The sequence below is a fragment of the Topomyia yanbarensis genome, chromosome 3, assembly GCF_030247195.1.
Source record: "Topomyia yanbarensis strain Yona2022 chromosome 3, ASM3024719v1, whole genome shotgun sequence".
In the NCBI taxonomy this organism is placed as follows: domain Eukaryota; kingdom Metazoa; phylum Arthropoda; class Insecta; order Diptera; family Culicidae; genus Topomyia; species Topomyia yanbarensis.
The window spans coordinates 154,775,263-154,788,434 of NC_080672.1; the positions used below are offsets into that span (position 1 = coordinate 154,775,263).

Sequence of the window (13,172 nt, forward strand, 5' to 3'; positions counted from 1 at the left end):
TGCACGCGGTACACATGGTACATAAGTGCGGTACACTCGTAGGGAACTGCACCTCTAACTTTTACCGGGTACAATGCTGGGTACAAAATTTTCGTATTCTGTTTTGCACTTCGCTCTGTTAGTTCAGCACCGAACTCTTGTGCTCGCTCGGTAAAAACGACACCTAACTGAATGCGGCGCGGCCTCGGTGTTATGTTTCGTTTTGTGTCTTTCCTTCTTGTTGGTACGGTACAGCAATCCATCCACTATTGTATGAGTTACGTCAGAATTGGCATTTTAATAAAGAGGTATGCAGAGATTCTACAGTACCTAAAAGCGTTGTTAAGCATATTGACATTAGAAAAATTTCGTCATCGCATAATTGGCTCCACAAGATACCTCCAGCCTTTTGCTCCTCAGGGGACATGTGAACATTTTTTCTCATGCGGGTGTAACTCTGTTAGGGCGAGTGCCATACTATTTTCTTAATTACGCGTCCTACAATCGATGCAATGCGTATAAATTGGCCGTTCTTAAGAAACCAATATAGTAACAAAAATGGCATTAAAATTTTGATATGCTTCTGTTTAAGCTCAACGATGATGATGGTTTTGAAGCAACCTTGGCTGAATCGCGTAGAAATGCTGCGACATCCACCGGAAGGATTCAAATGAATCTGAAGATAAAAATAATTCATTTGGAGAACACTACAGCGCAACTTCCGGTATCTACTGATATTATCAAATATTCTGCCCAGCGACGCACAGTGGCTAGAGGCTGGCCAAAACCTCAAAAATTTATTTTTGGAATATTGATATTTTATATTTTTCCTAAATTTCTCATGTATTGAATGATGTATATTCAAAATTTTATGAACATTGGATAAGAACACGATTTTTAACATGAGTTTAAACGTAGCAAAGTCCGGACTTTTCAATGATTTTCATTTCTGAAACCACCATTGCTCTCTACACTTCAAATGGATGTAGCTCTTTTGATTTTGGTCCGATTTTAGCACAACTAGTTTGATTGTGTAGAGGATCAAACGAGCTTGGTTAGTTAATAAAATACATTTGGTAAATTTGCTTGGAACTATGACTTTTTAGTTTAAATATGTTTGAGGTGGTCAGATCAAAAATACTTTTTTTACTAATGTATTCTGTACAAATTTCGGAATCATTTCGGAACGGTCATATAGTATAAATTCTATGGGAAATAACCTCTACTTTTCGAATATCATGGTCTCGTTCTGCGCCTAGGTGCGCAAAAAAGGTTTAAGGAGATTTTGAAGCTTTGTTGTTGATATGGAGGCGCATGGTGTGTTGTGTAAAATAGTTAGACAATCTAAAGTAAACCAACACGTTATACAATGGATTTAAAGTAGTGTTCTTCATTTTTTATGATATTGCTGACATTGGTGAACAGTAACGGAAAATCTATCATGAAAACGGGATCATAGCTATAAGAAAGGTTCAATGACACTGTATGGAAAAATGCATTTAATATTTTACGACTTTTGACATCAAAAATGAGCTCAGTACCTCAAAATTAGCTTAAATTGTGATTTTCAGCCAAATTAGGTAACATTTGAGGTTTTGTCCGACTTTTGTTTGAAGACCCGCCACTGTGCGACGCATGTATCAGTTGAACGATGCTTTTCAGTAGTAAAACTGCTACTGGGACAACATCGGTTGAGAATATCCTCGAGTCGGCTGGATGATCTGATGATGATACGTTTCAACCAAGATCTTCTTTCAACTGTAATAGTAAAAGTTTGTGAAAAATCCATAGAGTAACACTCCTACTGTTCTTTTTTAATTACTAAGCAAAATGTTTAATACAAAATGCGAAAAAATATCAAATTGGTATTGGAATAGATGCCGAAAATAGAAAACCTCATTCACGTACGTTACAGCGTAAAAGTAGTGTAGATTGATTGCAAATTCCTCTTACAACAAGGAACCAACAAGCGTTAAACTTGCTACTAGTGGTGAACAAATGCTGCCAATCAGCATTTTTCTGCAATGCGACAGATTGTTTTTTTTTTCGAATAAATATAGGTAATTTACATTACCAATAATGACAGCAATATTAAACGAGAATTTTATTTGATCGGACCAGAATAAGGCTGAAAACTCATTATCACCACCAGTTAAGAAAAACTTCTGGTCTGCATTGGAAACGACACACATATATCATATTTGAAAGCTTTCTAGAATCTTCTGTAACTATAATATTTGGCTGGGTTGCTCCACACTCCCCGGATTGAATAGAAAAACAAAATCAAATTCGGTATGCGCTCATCCTGTGAAGAAATTAAATCCAACCACACAACTACCGCCATAAGTCGGTATAAGGTATACGTATACAAAACGGGGTATGAACTCGGGTACAAACTGCTGAGTACGGTACCAGAACGAAGCAAAGGCACAAAACGAAATACAAAACTGAGTTCGTGCAGCGTTCAGTGGGGTGCCGTGTTCATTGTATACATGAACTTAATCAATGCACAAGGGTGCAAAAGAATTTTTTTATATTGTAGGATAACAAAAAATGTTTCTAGAAATGGGAATAACCCCTCAAGATAAGTGAAGGTGCTAGCCGATTTATTGGCGTAATAAAACTTAACTGATGATTTTTCAATATTTTTTCATCGCATATTGTATGGTTTACTTTGAAGCAGAATGTATTTTTAAAAATCTTGAAATTTTTCTATATGAACTACTTTAACAATTAAAATATTTGAATCGTCAATGTTTTACCTACAAAATAAAAGAACCGTCAAAATCGGTAAATTGCAGCAAAAGTTGTAGACCGACGAATTCTAACGGGTGAGCTTAGCCCAGTGGTGTAGCAACATATGAAGCAGATGTGGTGTAGACAAAGATCAATACAAAACAAACATAAGTAAACTTACAAAAATCGGTGTCAATCACAGATAGTCATACCATTTATTTCGAGGGAGTGGGAAGGGTGCAGATTTTCACACTCAATTACCGGGAGCACTAGCTCCTTCCGAAGAAGACGAATATTGCCGTTGAACGTACGGAAGATGCAATCCCCATATCACACCAGACAAAGGATGTCGAGTTCCCTTAATTTATCTTCGAGAATACTTAAGCGAAGTTATTCCCCTACGGGCTACTGTAGAACACGAGCAAGAAGAGAGAAAAAACTCTACCGCAGTCAAAAGTCACGAAATGAGCTTGTTGCTGATGCTGCTTCCACGGATACTGGAAAAGTGTGTGATGCTATCAATGAGTAAGGGAGCAGCAATGCTCCGGGGAAATGGAAAAATTGTCTGATCAACAATTGGCTAACGATGATAGTCTTGGCATCCTGTTGGACGGAACTGCGTCGGTTGGGTGGGAAAAACAATCTATTTCTCGCTAGCGAGAGCAGTCCACAAACTCAACATCAGCAAGAAAGTATTTCTCGTCCATTTTCTATAAGCGTGAATTTTCCATGTACGTACACTCACCTACATTGTGCTAGTTCGAGAGAGAGTGGCAGGACAACAACGTGATTCGGACCGGGTCGGGGTAAGGCAAAACGTATCACGTATCACTTCCGAGATCGTCCCTGGCGTTGATTGCGAATCGAAGAAAACTTTTTTTATTCGTATGAATGCTTACCTAGAAAGGAAAGAAAGAGAAATGTGTGATTATTATCAATGTTTTCGAGGGCAATGGTTTTTTCGTCGTATTATCGATGGGCTGGAAAAAATTGAGGGAAACCTCAAAGGAGATGAATTCTTCGATTATCATTTCGAGCAGCGGTGTTCCAATGTTAAGAAGGTAGTAAATTGGGTGCTTACAATGGGGCCAAATACAAAAAATAGAAGAACCGAAAAGGATGAAAGGAAAATAACTGCAAATCATTTATTCTATTGATTCAATTTAATCTTTTCTCGGTTTATTCAAATGGCCGTTTTTTGTGATCGCTTTTTCAAAAGTTTTCAGGGTGCATTCGCAGTGTATATATTATAAAAAAAATCAACGTAGAGTCTAATTTAAAATTATGTTTGAATATGTCTGAAAATGCCACTCAGAGTGTAAGGTATATTTTAAATTGTTCTCTCTAGTAGTATGAAAGGAATCAAATTTTATTATTGGAACAGTTATCAAAACAGTTATCATATCTCAACATAAATTTACCAATATCGTCGAAATGTATCCAGATAAGGAAACGCAGTAGAAAGTGGGATATAAAATAGTAAACCACACATAAATCTATCTACATCACCCAAACTAAAACAATAAGATACATCCTGTAACGAAGCTTTGTAAACTAACACAAAAAACAAAAAAAGACAACCATAATGATGTTGGAAAATTACGACGGTAAAATGAAAATGTCTGCTAAATGACGTATACAAATACATGAATAAACAACTCCGTTCCGATGTATTCTGATATTATATGTTTCATGTCGCTGTTTACAAAACACCGGTAATATGGGTTTAATACCACAAAAAGGCATTAGAATCTTACCCAAAAGTAATAGAAACGTACACTCTTGAAAATCGTCGCCCGTCGGTTCTCACGGTAAAAATGGACAAGTCTGTCTATGCCAGGAGACGTGCTGGTGAACTCGAGTGATTCGTAGTTATGTTGCCTAGGCTCGACCCTCATCAGCAGCAGACAAAAGTAAAGCCCGTAAGATATTAAGCCTGTTCTAATGATCCTTCTACTTCTAGTTTTCCGATCTGTATACTTTACATCCTTGTTCCCACTTGAGTACTATGGCTCTAATTTTCATAACTTTCCCTACCCAGTAATCTCTAGCTAATTGAATGTCATTAAAATTTAAAAAAGAAAATGCTATGTTAGTAGTCGAAATAAAAAAGGAAGAATGATATAACGAATAGTATACTGATACCTAATTTTATGAAAGGTTATTGGAAGTTAAGCTTGAGTTAGAGACTATTCATAAGATAAAGTGACTTGTTGCCTAATAGGGTTAAACAGGGTCACTACCTCACAACCATGCACATCAAACAAAATACATTGGAGGTAAGTGATTTTTTATTTAGATTATATAGGTTTTAACCTTGGGGTCATTCGCTTTTTTTCGGGTTCGAGAAATTACTTTAAAAAAATCTTTAAACCTATCTGCGGGGTTGGAAATCGAACCTAGAAGAGCTGCGTACAATGCAATCGATTTACCAACTATATTCCCGCCTCTGAGGCAAATGAATTTCTACCCATTTTTCCAGTAATTAATGCAATAACATCGAAGCTATTAGTTATACGAACATCACAATAAATAAATAAATAATTTAAAAATAAATAAATAATTGAATAAATAAATATAAAATAAATAAATAAAGAAATGAACAGAATCATGAGAAGCATGTCATCATTATCCCAAGAGAGTTTCAGAATCATACCGAGCAACACGCTGAAAAAAAATCAGTAAGAAAAGACGAATTTTGGTTTTAATTACCACGTTCCCGCTTGACATAGTGATAACAAGATTCAGGTTTGATTTAATTAATACTGTTGCTTGAAATTCCCAATAAATGTATGTGTTGGATTTTCAATTGTTTCACAAAATATTTAGTTTGAAACAAAAAACACATGATAAGTTTACCCGAACAAAGTTCGAAAAAACAAAAAAAAACCTTTGGTATTAATTAAAGGAGATAACAACTCAAAAACAGTACAAAAACAAACAATTAGATCTAACAAATTTTATTTTGTTTCAACAATGTTTTTATTTTAAATGCAGAAGTATTTGATGTATAATACATGCTTTCGAGAAATGCCCATTTCAGTTTGAAACAGTCATTCATGAAGTTTGAAATTTAGCTAAACGTTTTGTTGTTTCAAAAAGGATAATCGAATACCCGTATAATCGAGTCCGCCCTATAATGCCATATGACACGTACAATTGTGCCGTAATAGCTTGTTTGAACATATTTGAACTGGCTGTTGTAGTTAATAAACAAAACATAGATTAGGATGTTTTTGTTGCATAAAAAATAACAATTCGTTCAACTGCCATATCGTAGTTTTAAAAAGGTTGAGAAAATACATGCTTTTTTCGATTATTCCCCACGATTAATGTGTTAAGGATATGTAATTCAAATATATGTCATAAATCGTGTTCTCGATTGTGGCATATCACAACTTATACAGCTCCTTAGGTGAAAATCAATTTTTTCATTCATAATGCATTGAACTTAGATATTTTATTAACAAACGTGATTTGTTTTGACATTAATAATAATCCTTTTGTACCTTTATTTTTAAGGCCATTTTCTTTCGCTTGACCATTGACTTGATTTGACTTTCAAGTTTTTTCGTTCTGATATTGTCTAATGCCAATTTGATCGTTTTTCTGTTCCCTGCCCCTGTCCCATGTAGTACATGTTATCAAAAACATCACGAAACATCAAGCACTAATCTATCTAATATCCGAAAAGAGTTATAAGAGTTTTAAGTAATATTGAAAGCCCTTTGGGGAGGAGGGTGTTATACAAATTCAACATTATCAGAAGTTTAAATAGTCAATTCACACTACTTTTAACTATTATGCCAAAATTTGAATATGTCGCAACGATTCGAAAGCTATTGGAATTCGCAGAATTGGATACAATTAGTACGCGTCTTTATGTGACAAAAGATTAATTAACTTTTGATGTGCTTTTGGTCAAGAATATTTCACCAAATTACTGATGTTTGAAATAATGTGAGTAGTATCTTGTTTAATTGTGTTATTGGTGTGATCTACATGATTTCCTACTAGGTTCCATCACAGGTGACTTTTTTGAAACAACAACAAAGCAATGAAACAATGTGTACGATCAGTTGATTTGTTGTGAAAATTAATCATTTTGATGACACTCACAATTCCTTCACATTAGCGAGGGAGCTTAAATATCTGCTGCGCGTAGATATTGGCAATACACTATGTAATCAGATCAAAATCATCCAAAACAAATATGACTACTCTTCCCAACTAAACTGATATTTGGCATCTCTGCTCATCACGAGAATCCACAATTCGAATCCAATAAAGGATTCTCCAATCATACTTGGCTGCAGTCAATCAAAGCAAAATCCATCCACTACCACCATTCTCAAGTTTCTGGTTGTTGTCTCTCACAACAATCGAGCGGAAATCAATTTTTTGCCATTTTGTCCCAGTCTAACAATTTTGACTCTGGTACGCGAAAGTAAATACTTGGAAAGGGCAGGTCACGCTGGAGCTTATATATATAGAAGATCAACGCGGCACCTAAATATGGGAGCATTCTGCTAGCCGAAGGGAAAACAAACAACAATTTGGAAACTCAACTTTCTTCTTCTTTTGTATCATTCCGTACTACAGTGAACTAGCGACAACCCGCGCGTCGCCATTCAAAAGGCCATAGCATAAGTGTGTACTCCGTCCCGAATAAAGGAGCCCAAACTCCACAAATATACTCCGCACAGCAAACGAAATAATTCTTATCTCGTGTGCGATTATTTGCGGTCGGGAAAACGAGTGCTCTTTGTTTTTCGCTATACGAGACATCAGCAAAGTTCGCTTTTTCTCGAGAGACAATTCCACATTCTTGAGCAACACATTCCTTTCCTCCGCTGTTTGAACTGAGCAGGTTGCTGTGCTAACAGTGCATTTTCCACTTTATCCTACCCAATCGGAGCCAAGTGGGCGATAGGTATGTTGCAGGTGGAATGCTAGGAACACTTTTGCAAGCATTTTAGAAAAGATTTACAAGATCGAAAAGTTTCGTAGCACTCCGTACACGTAAGGACACCCCGAAAAGCAACAACATCCTCATCGTCCTCATCATCATAATCATTGTCGTCGTCGTCTTTTTCTTCGTTCGTTGTTGTCTGGCAGGTAGGTACTTGAAAGCTGGAAATCCTTGGAGGTTTCTCCGTACGTACTAGAGCGCAAAGTACTCAAAAAAGTTTCAATATTAGTGATACTTGACAAAGTTACTCCATTCAGTTCGTGCGAGTGCAGTGGTAGTCAATGAGCGGAACATGTTTTCCCAGTTTTCCGCGAGCTTGGAAAAAATTACTCGAATCGACCCTCGACGGTTGACTTCTTCTATTTTTTTCCGTGTCCGCCATTTTTTCATAAACTACCACCAGTTTTAGATGGAATCGATCCAACAAACACAAATTCGTATTTAGTGGGGCGGGGTGCATGGAACGCAACCAACGGCGATGGAGTCAAACTTTCACTGTCACGTTCTTTACATTTCGTATAAAAGAAATGTAGAGAATTCGCTCAAAATTTCCAAATTTTTTCCGAGGCCTGGAGGGCCGAGTCGTATATACCAATCGACTCAGCTCGACAATTTGGGGCAATGACTGTGTGTATGTATGTATGTATGTAAGTATGTGTAACTTTCTTTTTCAGCGATGGCTGAACCGATCTTATCAAAACTAATTTCAAATGAATGGCCTAATAGTCAGACAGAACACTAATAATTGGTTTTGATTCTGATGTTTAATTTCCGAGATTTGTGCAGTTTTTTGAGAATAACTGTCAAAATTGACAAAATAGACAGACATTCTACATATTACCAGAAAGTTTATACAAGTACCTTTCGAGATGTGGATTGTTATAATCGGACTTTTATCAAAAGAAATATTTCACACTTAATTGCAACGAAAGATTTTTATCCAATGGCGGATCTAGGGGGAGGGTCCTGGCGGTCCCCCAACGCGAATATTCCAAGTTGTCGGCGTAAAAAAATCCAAGTTGTCGGATTAAAAAAATGAAAAAAAAAATTGAGGCTGACTGATTTGATTCATCACAACAATAATAATTGTCTGATTAGATCAGTACATCTAGAACTTGTGTGTGTGTTAACCTTCCAAATCCCACTGGCCGGCATTGGTATTATGAAAAAAAGTTTTCTGCATATGGTCTGGCTTCTTCATGTAAAAACTTGATTTCGGGATGTAGAAGGTGTTAGTTCTGCCGATTTTCCAATGACCCATTTCAGTATGACAAAGACCTAGCGGTACATTCTAAGGTCGTTTTCCTGTCAGCAAGCCCACACACCTAGAAAAAATCGTGTAAATTTACGTCTCCTAACCATAACATATACGAGCATCAAAAATTTCTTACTTTTACGTTTCATTTTAATTTTACACGACGTTGAATTTCGCAAATCATGTAATTTTACGCCACATATGGCGTTTGTTCTAAATGGCAGTGCGTGTAATTTTATGTCATTGCGCATGTAAAGTATATGTTTCATGTAAAATTAAACGGAGCGCGGTTATATTTCGTCATTTCGTGAATTACAGTTCACTAAATTATGTCATGCTTGCAATTACGTCAACGATAAAATTCATATTGTTTTGGTGTGCAGCTCAACTATAATACGAGTAACAAATTTATGCAAGTAACGACCTCGCCGATGATCAGTACGTCGAGAACCTATTGTTTTAAGCATCATGAGAACTTTTGGAAAATTGTGGGAATGGGACCCTGATCTGTAACTGATCTATTGGTCGGGATTCCATAATTGTCAAATCACATCAATATCAAATACCCCCATGAAAACACTCCAATAGAAAGTTATTCCAGAGTTCTGAAACTAATCATAATCCTCAGATTTGCAATTTTATTGAGCTCATTTTTGAAGGGATGTATCGAAATAGGCTCAATTTCTAATGGAAAGCAAAGCTGGAATAGGTTGAATGCCTATGAAACATAGAACTGCTCACCGAAAAATTGCATACATTTCACCATTTGCTACAAATATTTTTACTTTGGGCATGCATAGAGCTGGGACGAAAACTTAATATGGATCATAGCGAGAATAACACTTTCCGAAAATAGAAAGTAATATTTAAAAAACGGCGTTTTACGTTTGACTGATCGATTTTTATGAGCATGTATGACATGAATAGGTGAAAAAATGTTCCAAAACAGTAATTTAAGATCGAAATCACATCATTTCGAGTACGCCAATTTCGAAGGTTTAATATCTTCGAAGATGTTTACAGCGTAAATTAACACATCATCTGACAAAATCTTTTCGGCGTAAAATCTTCCAGGAAGTAATTACAGAGAATTTACTTTTCAAACCAATTTAGTACGACTTTTAATGTCATCAGCAAAGTTTTCGAGATATAACATAAAAACATACAACAAACCAGTTTTATGTGTTTATGTTCTTGGTTATTTGTTTGTATGTAAACCTAAATCGGTCATTTACCCATTTACAAACCACTTTGTTGAGGACATGCATGCGCCTTGTGGTCAGGGTATCGAAATATTTTAAGCTATTTGTGGACATTTAAAATAAGTTATTATCAGATTACTGTTTGTGATAAATCTATTCTGATGTTTATAAACAATAAAATTCTCATTTTTTCAAGTATTGAATTTGTGAGGCTCTCAAAATAATTCGCTTTTCTCTTTAATTTATTTTATGGGCCATTTTTTCGCTTTACATTTGATTTTGTTTGGCCTTTGAGATTTCTTGCACTGATGTTATCCTATGCTGATTTGAGCGTTTCTTTAAGTCCTGCCACTGTCCCATGTAGTATGTATTATCAAAAACATCGCGAAACATCATTTTGTTAATATTCTCAATCGATACAGTATCCGAAGAGAGCGATAAGAGTAATAAGAAAAGCCTCATCACACCGTTAGGTGAATTAAAATCGTTTTTATTTTAGGCAAACGAAACAGATCACATGCTACTGGCAATTGATTGTATAGTAACTTATGCATAATGATGCTATTATTTGTAGCAGAAATGGATGAAATATTCATGAAGCATACGGGCCAACAATGATTGTAAATATCCCACTTCTGCACACCGTGACGTGGAATGTGCACGATGCGCATTTGTGTCCACCGATAGTTACTATTCGTTGTGCATAGCAGAACCATATGAAGCGACTAGTTCATTGGCTTGAAAAACAAAAATGAGACTGCCCGGTATGCCTCATATACTTGTAATTGTGATGTGAAGAAATGCTGCCTTTTATGATTCTTCGCTCTGATATGGCTTCTGAAATATTTCATTCCACCAACGTAGTCATGAAAATGAAAGAAAATTTAGTGTATTATTTAGCATACACTAAAGTGACCATATGCTGTCAGGACGAATGTGGGACGCGCTCAAGTAACTTATTACGACGTACGTTTTCGAAATACTTGCACTACTTATGTAAGACTGACACACTTTTCGCAAGGATTCATACCCTAGCTCAAAGTCGAAAAGGTCACCGTGGCAATTAGAATAAATTGGCTCCAGTTTCACATTTCCTTTGTAGTTCGGAGAGTAGGCAGCACGACTCAAACCATTTATGAGTGTTTTGAACAATGTGAATTTACATGCCCAGGTTGTACATTCATATTGTTCAAAACACTCATAAAAGTTTTAAGTTGTGCTTTTAGAATAAAAATGGCATTTTTGTAAATGCGGGACACTTTCCGGTTCGTTTTACCCTGCATGACAAGACCTTCAAATCCGGGATTGTCCCTCCCGCCTATTCTGGGACGTCTGGTCACTTAAGCGTACATACATAATTTAGGTTGGATCGAACATTTAGGTAGTATTTGGAAATTTGGCCATATTGAATGAGACAAAATACAGTAGAAATAATAAAATGCATTTGGATTATTGAGCAACAATGTTCCATCTAAACGATTGATCAACACAATGTTTTCTGCATTGAGTAGTAGAAATCGTCCCAATTTACTTCAAATTATCGAAGTTATGAGCTCCAAAATTCCCGAAAAATATTTTTTTTGTATATGGGACATAGAGTATAACTTTTACTATGAATATTTACTTAAAACTTTTTTTTGTTAAAATTATAAGCTTTTAAATTTTAAAAAACGATAAAATCATTTTTTTAAATGTTATTTTCAAAAACTACTTTAGATATTTGAATGAAATTTTGCAGACTTATAGAATGATGTTTACACTATCTTATAAACATAAGTTTTCGTTATATTTGTTTGAATGGCAGTACCTTACATACAATTTAAATAAACGGTACAAAAATTGAGTTCTCGGTGCTACAAAAAAATCAAAATATATGTCAAATGACGCGGAAAACGTTCACCTTCAATAATCCGCAGAAAACGCTCTTCCAACGCGCGGTGCTATTGTGTGTTGCCCGAGATAACCTATAAACCACGGCCCAATATGGTTCAGCTTCTCGCAATTTCTATTGTTTAGTACGTGGCAAATTCTTTTGGAGAGCACATCGTTTCCAAGATATCAAAGTTTGTTGTTTCCGCAGTTTTTTTTTAAATTTAATTTCAAAATTTACAACATAAACAAACCATTTATACATTTGTAGAAAGCTTATAAGAATACCATTCGAATATCTTTAGTCCGTTTAAATATGCTAACTGAAATTTATTTCGATAAACCGAAAAAGGATGATATCATGAAAACGAACGACTGATCAAACGTGATGTCCCGTTCGAGCAGAAGTTTTGTTTATTCCGATGAGGCACAGTGAACACAAAGTATGTTTTAGTTTTAAGGGATTTGCGTCAAGCCGGCGCTGATCTATTCCGACAATAAGTTAGTGTCGGTTTCTGATGAGGCGAAGCCGAAACGCAACTCAGTATGAAATAAAGATTTGTGCCCTCCTGTACAAAGACTGGTTTTACCAACAAATTTTCACCCTATTGAGAAATTTTGGTTTTTACCAAATTTTCCTCCTTAGGCTAAAATATAGCATAGCAATTTATTCTATTAATTTTATAACTTTTTTAATATTGTCCAATTTTTCATCAGCTGAACTAATTTGGTTCATTTTTTATAAATTTGATTTATATTAATCTTTTGACTCATTTTATGAATTTGGTAATTTGTTTCAATTTTTTCATCAATATTTTTTTAAATTTCATTTGTGTTATTGATTTTTTACGATTTATTTTGTTTATCCGAGGTCTTAGTCGTGCATGACTCGAAACTGTGTTCATCCTTCTTCTAGCTGGGTGCCTCCTTCGCATGAGTTCTACAAACTATTGAATGGTCCAATGTGTATGTGTAAGAAATGTCTCATCTCTCATAGGTAGATTAAATCTGTTTTTATCCCAAAATAGTGAAAAAACGAAATGCGTTTCAATAATTCTTAGCTTCACACTAAAAAGATTGAAATTATCTTTATTTTGACATCTATATCATCAAAATCGATCAAGCCGTTCCCTTGCGATTCGGGCAATTGAAAAAAATA

The 13,172-nt window shown here is 35.5% G+C and overlaps 1 protein-coding gene across 37 annotated transcripts in view; it reads right to left on the minus strand.

Annotated features, from left to right (window-relative positions):
- Nucleotides 1–13,172, minus strand: part of LOC131692185 (protein muscleblind) — a 782,320-nt gene that overhangs the window by 196,702 nt on the left and 572,446 nt on the right. For 2 of the 37 annotated variants that reach the window (XM_058979075.1, XM_058979080.1), the window contains exon 2: nucleotides 3,465–3,614. The exons of 33 other annotated variants lie outside the window; for them this stretch is intronic. The gene's annotated coding sequence lies outside the window, so the exon portion shown is untranslated. Of the gene's footprint in view, nucleotides 1–3,460; nucleotides 3,615–13,172 lie in introns of all 37 variants that reach the window. 2 more of the 37 variants (XM_058979079.1, XM_058979073.1) reach the window with 1 other exon arrangement.